Source organism: Arachis ipaensis, chromosome B9, assembly GCF_059453495.1.
Source record: "Arachis ipaensis isolate K30076 ecotype BB chromosome B9, ASM5945349v1, whole genome shotgun sequence".
Classification (NCBI taxonomy): domain Eukaryota; kingdom Viridiplantae; phylum Streptophyta; class Magnoliopsida; order Fabales; family Fabaceae; genus Arachis; species Arachis ipaensis.
This window is the reverse complement of record NC_142444.1, coordinates 17,511,918-17,525,952: the sequence shown is the minus strand read 5'-3', so window position 1 is coordinate 17,525,952 and position 14,035 is coordinate 17,511,918.

Below are 14,035 nucleotides of genomic sequence, written 5' to 3'. Positions count from 1 at the left end.
GCTGGGATTATTTATCCCATTTCTGATAGCCCCTGGGTGAGCCCTGTTCAAGTCGTCCCAAAAAAGGGAGGCATGACAGTGATTCATAATGAAAAAAATGAACTGGTTCCTACAAGAACAGTTACAGGGTGGCGCATGTGTATTGACTACAAAAGGCTCAATACAGCCACCAGAAAGGATCATTTTCCTTTACCATTCATAGACCAGATGCTAGAGAGACTAGCAGGTCATGATTATTACTGCTTTTTGGATGGCTATTCAGGCTATAACCAGATTGCAGTGGATCCCCAGGATCAAGAGAAAACAGCATTCACATGTCCATCTGGAGTGTTTGCTTATAGAAGGATGCCATTTGGGCTATGTAATGCGCCTGCAACCTTCCAGAGATGCATGCTCTCTATTTTCTCTGACATGGTGGAAAAATTTCTGGAAGTCTTCATGGATGACTTCTCAGTATATGGAGACTCATTCAGCTCCTGTCTTGATCACCTGAAACTTGTTCTGAAAAGATGCCAAGAAACCAACCTAGTTTTAAACTGGGAAAAGTGTCACTTCATGGTGACTGAAGGAATTGTTCTTGGGCATAAAATCTCAAACAAGGGAATAGAGGTGGATCAAGCAAAAATAGAGGTAATTGAAAAATTACCACCACCTGCCAATGTTAAGGCAATCAGAAGCTTTCTGGGGCATGCAGGATTCTATAGGAGGTTTATAAAGGATTTTTCAAAAATCGCAAAACCTCTAAGCAACCTGCTAGCTGCTGACACGCCATTTGTGTTTGACACAGCATGCCTGCAGGCGTTTGAAACGCTGAAAGCTAAGCTGGTCACAGCACCAGTCATTTCTGCACCAGACTGGACATTACCATTTGAGCTAATGTGTGATGCCAGTGATCATGCCATTGGTGCAGTATTGGGACAGAGGCATGACAAGCTTCTGCATGTCATTTATTATGCCAGTCGCATTTTAAATGATGCCCAGAAAAATTACACAACCACAGAAAAGGAATTACTTGCAGTGGTTTACGCCATTGACAAGTTCAGATCCTACTTAGTAGGATCAAAGGTGATTGTGTACACTGACCATGCTGCTCTTAAGTATCTACTCACAAAGCAGGATTCAAAACCTAGGCTCATCAGATGGGTATTGCTTCTGCAAGAGTTTGATATAGAAATAAGAGACAGAAAAGGGACAGAGAACCAAGTAGCTGATCATCTGTCCCGGATAGAGCCAGTGGAAGGGACGTCCCTCCCCTTCCTTGAGATCTCTGAGACGTTCCCTGATGAGCATCTATTTGCCATTCAGGAAGCACCATGGTTTGCCGATATTGCAAACTATAAAGCTGCAAGGTTCATACCCAAGGAGTACAATAGAATACAAAAAAAAAAACTAATTACTGATGCAAAGTACTACTTGTGGGATGAGCCCTATCTCTTTAAGAGATGTGCAGACGGAATTATCCGTAGGTGTGTCCCCAGAGAGGAAGCACAGAGAATCCTATGGCATTGCCATGGATCTCAATATGGAGGCCATTTCGGAGGTGAGCGAACAGCCACCAAGGTCCTCCAATGTGGCTTCTATTGGCCCACACTCTATAAAGATTCCCGAGAGTTTGTACGTAATTGTGACAGTTGCCAAAGAGCTGGTAATCTGCCTCATGGTTACGCCATGCCTCAACAAGGAATCTTGGAAATAGAGTTGTTTGATGTATGGGGAATTGACTTCATGGGACCTTTCCCACCATCATACTCAAACACTTATATTTTGGTGGCAGTTGACTATGTATCAAAATGGGTTGAGGCTATTGCCACACCCACCAATGATACTAAAACAGTGCTGAAGTTCCTCCAGAAACATATCTTTAGCAGGTTTGGTGTCCCTAGAGTGTTAATCAGTGATGGGGGCACTCACTTCTGCAATAAACAGCTTTACTTTGCCATGGTTCGGTATGGAATTCGCCACAAAGTGGCCGCTCCATATCATCCACAAACCAACGGGCAAGCTGAAGTCTCTAACAGAGAATTAAAGAGAATCCTGGAATGGACAGTAAATACCCGTAGAAAGGATTGGGCAAGGAGCTTGGATGATGCTCTGTGGGCTTACAGAACAGCATTCAAGACCCCTATAGGGACCTCTCCATCGTGTATGGTAAGGCATGCCACTTGCCCGTGGAACTGGAACATAAGGCCTACTGGGCAACCAGATTCCTAAACTTAGATGCCAAATTAGCAGGAGAAAAACGATTGCTCCAGCTAAATGAGCTAGAGGAATTCAGATTCACAGCTTTCGAAAATGCCAAGCTTTATAAAGAAAAATAAAAAAAAATGGCATGACAGAAAGCTGTCATCTAGAATCTTTGAACCAGGACAGAAGGTCCTGTTGTTTAACTCTAGACTCAGGCTATTCCCCGGGAAACTGAAATCCCGGTGGAGGGGACCATACGTGATTACAAGTGTGTCACCATATGGTTACGTGGAGCTTCAAGATATTGATTCTGATAAGAAGTTCATTGTCAATGGACAAAGAATCAAGCATTATCTTGAAGGCAACATTGAGCAAGAATGCTCAAGGCTGAAGCTAGATTAAAAGCTCAGCAAGGTCCAGCTAAAGACAATAAAGAAGCGCTTTCTGGGAGGCAACCCAGCCATGGGGCATTAATCCTCTAAGCATTTTGCCCTATTTTTCTTTTTTATTTGTTTATATAAAGTTTACTGACACTAAGGTAAAGGATCAATTGTATAAGTTTACAGGGTTACAGAAGGAATTTGCACACAAAACAGAGATTGGAAGCTCAATGGCAAGAAAACGCCAGTAATGGCAGCAATTGGGCGTTCAACGCCAGAAATGGCCACCCACTGGGCGTTGAACGCCAGGAATGGCAGCAACTGGGCGCTGAACGCCCAGGAGATCAGCATTTGGGCGCTGAACGCCCAAAACAGGCAGTGTTTGGGCGTTCAAACGCCAGGAGGACAGGGAGGAGCCAAATCCAGTAATCCCACACGTATTTCCATTTTAATTTCAAATTTTATGCTTCAATGCATGATTTTTACATGAACATATCAAGAACCCTGGTTTCTAAAATCCCTAATTTCTAAAAATCCATCTTTCCAAATTCAATCCAACTCTTTTCAAAATCTTTTCTGAAAACAAATCTATCTTTTTCACTCAAAAATCTTTTCAACTAATCCATATCTTTTTCAAATATCCATATTATCTTTTTCAAAATTCAGAGTTATCTTTTTCAAAAATCTATCATATCTTTTCAAAATTAAACTCTATCTTCTATCTTATCTTTTTCAACTCAATCTTTTTATCTTATCTCTTCTTTTTTTTTTTCGAAAAGCCACCCCCCTACCCCTTTAAAATTGGGTTCGGCCTCCCCCCTCCTCCATCACCAAGTGCACCTCGATCTCCTTCTATCCCTCTCCTTTCTTTTCTTTTGCTTGAGGGCAAGCAAACCTCTAAGTTTGGTGTGTTTTTCCGAGATCACTAAGATCATGGCTCCCAAAGGGAAACAATACACTCCAAGAGGCAAGAAAGAGAGCGTTCCAAAACCACTTTGGAATCAAGGGAAGTTCTTATCTAAAGAACATTCAGACCATTATCTTAAAGTAATGGGTCTGAGATCAGTGATCCCGGAAGTTAGATTCGATCTGAAAGAAGACGAATATCCGGAGATCCAGGAGCAAATTCGAATCAGGAACTGGGAAGTCCTAGCTAATCCTGAAACGAAAGTAGGAAGGAACATGGTCCAGGAGTTCTATGCTAATATGTGGCAGACTGACAAGCAAAGACTATCTGGAACTGCCTGCTACGAATTTCGGACCATGGTCAGGGGAAAAATTGTTCATACCACCCCTGACAAGATCAGAGAGATACTAAAGCTACCTCAGCTAAAGGATGATCCAGACTCCTTCAACAGGAGGATGATGAGAGCAGACATTGGCCTGGATAAGATTCTAGAGGACATATGTATCCCTGGAGCCAGGTGGACCACCAACACAAAGGGCGTCCCAAATCAACTCAAGAGAGAGGATCTCAAGCCAGCTGCCAGAGGATGGCTGGACTTCATTGGGCGTTCTCTGTTGCCCACTAGCAACCGTTCTGAAGTCACAGTTAAAAGAGCAGTGATGATTCATTGCATCATGATGGGAAAGGAAGTGGAGGTTCATCAGCTGATTTCAACTGAGCTCTATAAGATTGCTAATAAAAATTCAAAAGAGGCCAGGTTGGCTTATCCAAGCGTGATTTCTCTGCTCTGCAAGGACGCTGGAGTCAAGATGGGAATAACTGAATATATCCTAATTGAAAAGTCAATCACCAAAGCATCAATGGAGAGACAACAGGCACAGGAGGATCCCATCAAGAAGAGAGCACAGGAATTCCTTCCAGAGATACCTCAAGCTGAATACTGGGAATATCTTGAGACATCCATCACCAAGATGCAGGAAGCTATGGAGCAAATAATAAAACAACAGAAGGAACACAGTCAAATGCTGACCCATATGCTTAAAGAACAAGAGGAGCAGGGACGTGACTTAAGGGAACTGAAGCGCCAAAAGTCTTCTGTAATACCAAGCCTCCCAAGGATCAGAGGAACCCCCATACCCCCAGAATAAAGGTTGTTAATTTCCAATTTCTGCCTTAACTCTGTGACAGTGTCCTTATAAAAAGTTTACCTTATAAGTCATATAATAGTAATTAGTATTTATTTGATTTTATCTCCAATTAAGCTATAGTTTATTTTTCTCATCATCATTAAACATGAATAAAATAGTAGATCTTTTGAATAAGAAGCAATAAAATTTCGAGTTTAATAAAAAAAATTCTAATTGGTTAAATGTGGTGGCAATGCTTTCTGTCTTCTGAATGAATGCTTGAACAGTGCATATGTCTTTTGAATTTGTTGTTTAAGACTGTTAAATATGTTGGCTCTTGAAAGAATGATGAACATGAGACATGTTATTGATAATCTGAAAATCATAAAAATGATTCTTGAAGCAAGAAAAAGCAGCAAAGAACAAAGCTTGCAGAAAAAAAAAAAAGCAAGCAGAAAAAGCCAAAAGCTCTTAAAACCAAAAGGCAAGGGCAAATAAAAAGGATCCCAAGGCTTTGAGCATCAGTGGATAGGAGGGCCTAAAGGACTAAAATCCTGGTCTAAGCGGCTAAACCAAGCTGTCCCTAACCATGTGCTTGTGGCGTGCAGGTGTCAAGTGAAAACTTGAGACTGAGCGGTTAAAGTCAAGATCCAAAGCAAAAAGAAGAGTGTGCTTAAGAACTCTGGACACCTCTAATTGGGGACTTTAGCAAAGCTGAGTCACAATCTGAAAAGGTTCACCCAGTTATGTGTCTGTGGCATTTATGTATCCGGTAGTAATACTGGAAAACAAAGTGCTTAGGGCCACGGCCAAGACTCATAAAGAAGCTGTGTTCAAGAATCATCACACTGAACTAAGAGAATCAATAACACTATCTAAATTCTGAGTTCCTATAGATGCCAATCACTCTGAGCTTCAATGGATAAAGTGAGATGCCAAAACTGTTCAGAAGCAAAAAGCTACTAGTCCCGCTCATCTAATTAGGATCTGAGCTTCAATCAAAAACTCTGAGATATTATTGCTTCTCAACCTATTAGTCTTCTATTTTATTTGTCTAGTTGCTTGAGGACAAGCAACAATTTAAGTTTGGTGTTGTGATGAGCGGATGTTTTATACGCTTTTTGGGGATAATTTCATATAGTTTTGAGTATGTTTTAGTTAGTTTTTAGTCTATTTCTAGTAGTTTTTAGGAAAAATTCATATTTCTGGACTTTACTATGAGTTGTGTGTTTTTCTGTAATTTCAGGTATTTTTCTGGCTGAAATTGAAGGAGCTGAGCAAAAATCTGATTCAGGCTGAAAAAGGACTGCTGATGCTGTTGGATTCTGACCTCCCTGCACTCAAATTGGATTTTCTGGAGCTACAGAACTCGAAATGGCATGATTCCAATTGAATTGGAAAGTGGACATCCAGGGCTTTCCAGCAATATATAATAGTCTATACTTTGCACAAGGATAGACGACGTAAACTGGCGTTCAACGCCAGTTCTCTGTCCAATTATGGCGTCCAGCGCCAGAAAAGGATAAAAAACTGGAGTTGAACGCCCAAACTGGCATAAAAACTGGCGTTCAACTCCACAAATGGCCTCTGCACATGACTCACTTAAATCTCAGCCCCAGCACACACCAAGTGGGCCCCAGAAGTGGACCTCTGCATCATCCATCATAGTCCACTCATATTTTGTAACCCTAGGCTACTAATTTATTATTTAAACAACTTTTAGAGACTTATTTTGTATCTCATGACATTTCAGATCTAAACTTTGTATTCTCTGACGGCATGAGTCTCTAAACCCCATTGTTGGGGGTGAGGAGCTCTGCTGTGTCTCGATGAATTAATGCAAGTATTTCTGTTTTCCATTCAAACACGCTTGTTCCTATCTAAGATGTTCATTCGCGCTTAACTGTGATGGAGGTGATGAGCTGTGACACTCATCACCTTCCTCAAATCATGAACGTGTGCCTCACAACCACCTCCGTTCTATATACGATTGAATGAGTATCTCTTAGATTCCTTAATCAGAATCTCCGTGGTATAAGCTAGAACTGATGGCAGCATTCATGAGAATCCGGAAAGTCTAAACCTTGTCTGTGGTATTCCGAGTAGGATTCAAGGATTGAATGACTGTGACGAGCTTCAAACTCTTGAAGGCTGGGCGTTAGTGACAGACGCAAAAGGATAGTAAATCCTATTCCAACCGGATCGAGAACCAACCGGTGATTAGCCGTGCTGTGACAGAGCGCGTGAGCGTAATTTTCACTGGGAGGACGGAAGGTAGCCATTGACAACGGTGATCCACCAACACACAGCTTGCCATAGGAGGACGTGCGTGCGTGAATCAGAAGACAGAGGAAAGCAGAGATTCAGAAGACAAAGCATCTCCAAAACTCCAACATATTCTCCATCACTGCACAACAAGTAACCTTTAATCTATGCTCTCTTGGTTATTCGTAATTCAACTGATAAAAATAATTGACTTCCTGACTAAGATTTACAAGATAACCATAGATTGCTTCAAACCAACAATCTCCGTGGGATTCGACCCTTACTCACGTGAGGTATTACTTGGACGACCCAGTGCACTTGCTGGTTAGTGGTACGCGTTGTGAAAAGTGTGATTCACAATTCGTGCACCAATCATTGTTGATGCATTTAGATCTTCGATCAAGGCAATGTGAACTAGAAGTTCAAAAGATTATACATTTGCAAAGAATAGCAAATAAATTGCCGGATGCATTTTCTGATACAAAGAGGATAACCAAGTCTTATATACCAGCAAAAAATACCCCAATTCAAATTGATGTCCGAGTTGGACAAATTACCACCGAAGCAATACACGCCAGAAGCGTGGCTGGCCTGTCGGTTCCAAAGACAAAAATCCTCGAAAAATAAAAGAGGTAAATATGATTACTGTTGGAAAAGACATAGTAGAGACACCTGCAGTTGTCCAAAATTCTAATATAGTTTTAACGCCAGAAGACTGTAAAATTCCTAAAATACCCTTACTTCTCTTTTTCCAAATCAGAAACCCTAGTTTCCTAATTGGGAAACCCTGACCTTAAAACCCTTTACCCAGCCACCAGCCACACACACACGAAGAACAGAGATTTCTGACGGGAGGGGGAAACCCCGCAGCTCGCTGCCGCCGCACTGCTCAGGGTTGTCGCATCGCCGTCGCCGGGATGAGGGGAGGCCAAGGCTGCTATCCGAGAAGTCGTCTTCATCACGGATCAGAACTGAGGCGAGAGAGAGGACCGCGATGGAGGAAGGAATCGCGCTGCCCAGTCGCCGTCCGTGGGTAGTCGTCACCGGCGTTGTCGCGAGAAGGAGAGAGCCCGCGTCGGAGAAGAGCCGTCGCGTTCAACCATCACTGAGGGACCAGTCTCTGTTAGAACTATCACTGCTGTTGTGTTCCGTCACTGCTACTATAGCTGCCATCATCTGTTACGTGTGCAAAAGGAGAGAGGGGCCATGAGAACAAGGAAAGGAGTCGTGTGAGGCTTGTGCTGAGAGGCAGAGGGCTGTTCAGCCGCCACTGCTGCTGCCATGATCACCGTTGCAGTTAAAAAAAAAGGGATGCCGTCGAAGTACCTCTGATATGGTCTAGATCCCTTCCTCTAATTTGCTCTGTTTTCATTCTTGCTCTGCTGCTATTTCATTTGTTACCCTATTCTTGTTTTATTTCATTTCAGCCCCTATAGCTATGATTATTGATAATGTTATTGCTGGTTTTAAAGTCGCTATTGTCATTGGAGTTACATGATTGGAGGAAACCGTCAATGATGGAACTGCTGCTGCCATGGCAGCCGTGCCTCTACCGCCAATAAATGCCTAGCCGCAGCCGTCAAAGCCAGCCTTGCCGCCGTTGTCGTAGTTGCAGATTTGGAGCTTCGAAGAGAGAGGAGTTCCCGGAGAGAGAGAAACGCCAAGGAGGAAGGACCATCCGCTGCTGCGCTGTTCCTGTCACCGTTCGGATGTACCTAAGCCAAGCCATCGTCCTTGCCGCCGGAGTTGTTGGTGTTGCTAGAGCTGAACCGCTCCTATCATTATCCCGGTCTAGCCTTTTCCCTTGATTCTGCTCTAGCTTTCATGTCCTATTATGCCAACATTTAATATATCTTGTCCTTGTTTTAATTCGATTTTAGTTTTGCCTGTTTTAGATTCTCAAAACTATCGCCAGCTCCATCATGTCGCTACCCCGGTCCAAATTCTGCACAGTTTTGTACCCTTTAATTCGACACTCCGGGTTTGGTCTCTTTGGTCCGTTAGGACCATGCTGTGAGTAGGCTTTACATTTATAACCGTTAAGTTTTTGGTTTATGCTATTATGAGTTTTTAATTATATTTATAGAACTATTATTGAAGAACTTTGATTTGATTAGAATAATTGATTTATTATAGCTGAATAATTATTTTTATGAAATTCATACTTTAGAAATTTTACATGAGACTATATATATGTTTGATAAAGTTTTATATTATTTTAGAATATTAATTTTTATTCGAATATATACTTTTGAAATATTAAAGTATTTGTTGGCACACACTTTGAAATTATGAAATATGTTTTTGATGAGTGAGAAAATATGATTTGAAAAGATTTCTGATATGAAGGTATTATCTGATTAATTTGATTCGATACCTTATATATTTGAGAGATTAAAGATTTATTGTATTTGAAACTATATGTTTTGAATTGGTTTGGGAGGCTCGTATTAGAAAACCGTAGTTAACGGCGGTTATGACGTTAACTTAGATGCATCTAACTCAGACTCCAGCTAGCAGGGGTGTTGCTAGCCTAACGTGTAGGCCACACGTTAGATCTGTTATTCTGTTAGGACACACAAGAGGAAAAGGCTACCCATAGAGGTGGAGCCGCCCATGTGTGGACTTTTGATTTGATTTCTGTATGAGAACTCCCTTGTTGATTCACCTATTATTATCAACTATTATTTTCTAATTAAAAATTACTTTAATAATGATGTTTATATGGTCTCATGTCGATTATAGATGTATTGTCTAGTCACTGAGTTGCAAAACTCACCCTATTTTCTAAAAATATTTTTCAGGATTAAATATTTGATTATGTGAGCCTTTCGATCCAAGAGTAATGATCTGCAATGGGTATCTGTTCTTTGTTGAGTTCTTAGACGTCATGTGTTCCATATGTCACAGGCAGGATTCATCCATATTTATTTTATTTATTTATTTTTTTAATATGTAATTATTCATTTTAGAAACTGTAAATTTATTTAAGATATTTGAAAAATTTTTTTATTCAACTTATATTTGAGTCGGTTAGGCTTGCTTAAGGATTATTTTCCCGAGCGCCAGTCATGGTTTGTTTTCGGCCATGACAAAGACGTTCAGGTACCTGAAAATTGGGAAAATAACGAGATCTCGATAAATTATGTCTTTACAGGAGAGAAATGGGACCGAAATAAGACAATTGTCAATGAAATATTTGCATATAATGTGGCATTAAATATCATGCATGAAAATAAGGATCTTGAGCTAAGATCAGTCGAAGAATGTCGACAAAGAAATGATTGGCTAGAATGGAAAGAAGCTATGAAGGCTGAATTAGACTCACTTGCAAAACGTGAAGTCTTTGGACCTGTAGTCCGTACACTAGAAGATGTAAAACCTGTTGGATACAAATGGGTATTTGTGAAAAAACGAAATGAGAAAAATAAAGTTGTGTGCTATAAAGTCTGACTTGTGGCACAAGGTTTTTCACAAAAGCCCGGTATAGATTATGAAGAAACGTATTCCCATGTAGTGGATGCGATAATATTGCGTTATTTGGTCAGTTTATCCGCATATCATAAACTACATATGCATTTAATGGATGTACTTATACGAATCATTAGATCGTGATATCTATATGAAAGTCCCTGAAGGACTGAAGATATCTAAACCATCTAATGAATATTTGCATGGATTATACTCAGTCAAATTGCAAAGATCTTTATATGGTCTGAAACAATCTGGACGAATGTGGTATAATCGTCTTACTGAGTATCTGGCCAAAAACGGATTCAAGAATGATGATATCTACCCGTGTGTTTTCATAAAGAAAACTGCATCTAGATTCATTATAATTGCTGTGTACGTTGATAATTTAAATATCATTGGGACTCCTGAAAAGATTCCAACAATTATAAAAATTCTAAAAGAAGAGTTTGAGATGAAAGATCTTGGAAGGAATAAATTTTGTCTCGGCCTGTAGATCGAGCATATAAAAAATGGGATCTTTATTCATCAAACAACATACACAGAAAAGATCTTTAAGAGATTTTATATGGATAAGTCACATCCATTAAGTACCCCCAATGATTGTAAGATCTTTGGATGTGGAAAAGGATCAATTCCTTCCTAAAGAAGAGTATGAAGATATCCTTGGTCATGAAGTATCATATCTTAGTGCCATTAGAGCGCTAATGTATCTTGCTAATAACACACGACCCACTATATCATTTGTTGTGAACTTACTAGCAAGGTATAGTTCCTCTCCAACCAGAAGACATTGAAGTGGAATCAAACAAATCTTTCGATATCTTCATGGAATGATTGATATGAGATTATTTTATCCCTATGGATCCAAGTCATTATTAGTTGGCTATGCAGATGCTGAGTACTTGTCTGATCCACATAAATGGAGATCTCAAATAGGATATCTGTTCACATATGGTGGTACAGCTATATCATGGAGGTCCACAAAACAGACGATAGTAGTAACCTCCTCTAATCATGCTGAAATACTAGCGATACATGAAGCAAGTTGCGAGTGTTTTTGGCTCAAGATTTTGATCCAATATATCATGTATTGATCATAAGATAGCTCTAACTGTCCTGTTTGAAGATAATATAGCATGCATTGCTCAACTTAAAGGCGGATACATCAAAGGTGATAGAACAAAGTATATTTCTCCCAAATTCTTCTTCACTCATGATCTTCAAAATCAAGGGACAATTGATATCCAACAGATCCGCTCATGTGACAATCTAGCAGATTTATTTATAAAGTCACTCCCAAAATCCTCCTTTGAAAGATTGGTATATGAAATTGGGATGCGCCGATTTCAAGACATTAAATGATGTCGACAAGAGGGGGAGACTGTACTCTTTTTTCCTTGGTCAGGTTTTTTTCCATTGGATTTTTCTTGACAAGGTTTTTAATGAGGCAGTCCTCATCACAAAGAATTTTGTACTCTTTTTCCTTCACTAAAATTTTTTTCCCATTGGATTTTTCTTTTGTAAGGTTTTAACGAGGCATAATCCTAAATGGTCATCCAAGGGAGAGTGTTGTGACGAGGATGGATAAGGATGATGGATGCCCATTTATGAGTGGCACATTTTCCCTATGTTGAAAGAAATAAATTTTTAGGATAAAGCAAACTTAATGAAGTTTGAAATATAAACTTTGTGTGCCTATAAATACATGTAACGAGGCAAAGGAGTTACACACACATGAATAATAAACTTCTCTCTCTTTATACAAAATTTTTCTCCTCTTTCTTTATATGTTCCTAATATATATAATAGTAGTAAATATATAAATTATTTCTATAGTGAGATTATTATATTGGTAAATATTAATACTAAGGCTATCTATTTATGTTTCTTTATTTTATATCTATTTCCTCTTCCTTATTTATTTATTTATTCTACAACAGGAATATATTTGTTAGCCTTCTATACAAATTGGACATTATTTCGTACTACTTTATTCTATAAAAGAAGGGTAAATTATTTTTTTATTCACAAATATCTAAAATACTAATAAATTTATGTAAAAAAATAAAATTAATATTGTATCTATAAAAAATGAAATTTAGATGACGACTCTATTAGAATCACAAAATTAATATTGTATTTATTTTTTGTCGGTACAATAATAATTTTATTTTTTATAGATAGATTTATCAGTATTTTAAATATCGGGGATGCTACACATCCATATAACCATGTAACCAAGTTGCCTCAACACCAAAAATACCCAATACCATTAAATAAAACGTGAAATACATGCGCCCAATAATCGCCCAACGCTTCTTCTCTTCTTCTTTTCTTTTCACGCTCGTTTACGCACGGAGCGTCTTCTTCTTCTTCGCCTTCTTCTTCGCGTTCCTCCTTCTCCTTTTTCGCGTTCCTTCTTCTTCACGTGTTTTCTCCTTATCGTCATTCTTTTGTTGTTGTTGCTGCTGCATTTTTTTGTCTTTTCCTCCTTCTCTCTAGTGAAGAAGCAGTAGAAGGTGAGGAAGAAGAGTTTTGAATAGTGCAGAATGAACCGAACACAGTACTCATGGTAAACCGAACACAGTACTCATGGTGAACCGAAACCAATACAATTGTATAGTACTGAGTGAACGAAACACAATCCATTATATAAAATCAAATTCAAACAGCTTTCTGCAGAATGAACCGAACACAGTACTCATGGTGAAGCGAACACAGTACTCATGATGAACCGAAAATAATACAATTGTATAGTACTGAGTGAACGAAACATAATCCATTATATACAATCAAATTCAAATAACTCTACCTACAATTTGCATATTATCAATTCAATTCGATTCAATTCAATACACCTTCGTCCATTTAATTCAATTCAAATCAGCAATTGCATTCCATTCAATTCGATTCAAAATTGAATAATCCAAACTTTGTCAGTTTGATTCGTTTCAGAAGAGTAATCCAAATTGCTCTCCAGTTTACCAAAAAATTATGAACCCCTAAACACTGAACCCTAAACCCTAAACCCTAAACACTAAAACCAGAACCCTGAACACTAAACCCTGAACCCATAAACCCTAAATCCTACACCCTAAATCCTAAACCCTAAACTCTGAACCCTAAATCCTAAACCCTACCGTAAACCCTAAACCCCTAAAACCCTGAACCCTGAACCCTAAATCCTAGACCATAAACCCTCAACCATGGACATGGTGAACCAAAATTAATACACGGGGCAAACCGAAAGTTTGAAACACACTGAACCCCTGTACACTGAACCCTGAACCCATAAACCCTAAACCCTAAAACCCTATCGTCATTCTTTTGTTGTTGTTGCTGCTGTATTTTTTTGTCTTTTCCTCCTTCTCTCTCTGGTGAAGAAGCAGTAGAAGGTGAGAAAAAAGAGTTTTGAATAATGCAGAATGAACCGAACACAGTACTCATGGTGAACCGAAATCTTAGTTATGGTGAATCAAAATCTTAATTACGGTGAAACAATTATATAGTGCTTAGGGAAGAAAACAGAACATATTGGTCTAATTTTTGTTAGACTCCATCTGCGAACCGAACCGAAAAGTTACTCACATTTACTCAGAGTTACTTACAATTACTCACAGTTACATATTATCAATATAATTAAATTCAATTCAGATGTAGATCACCTCAGTCCATTCAATTCACTTCAAATAAAATTA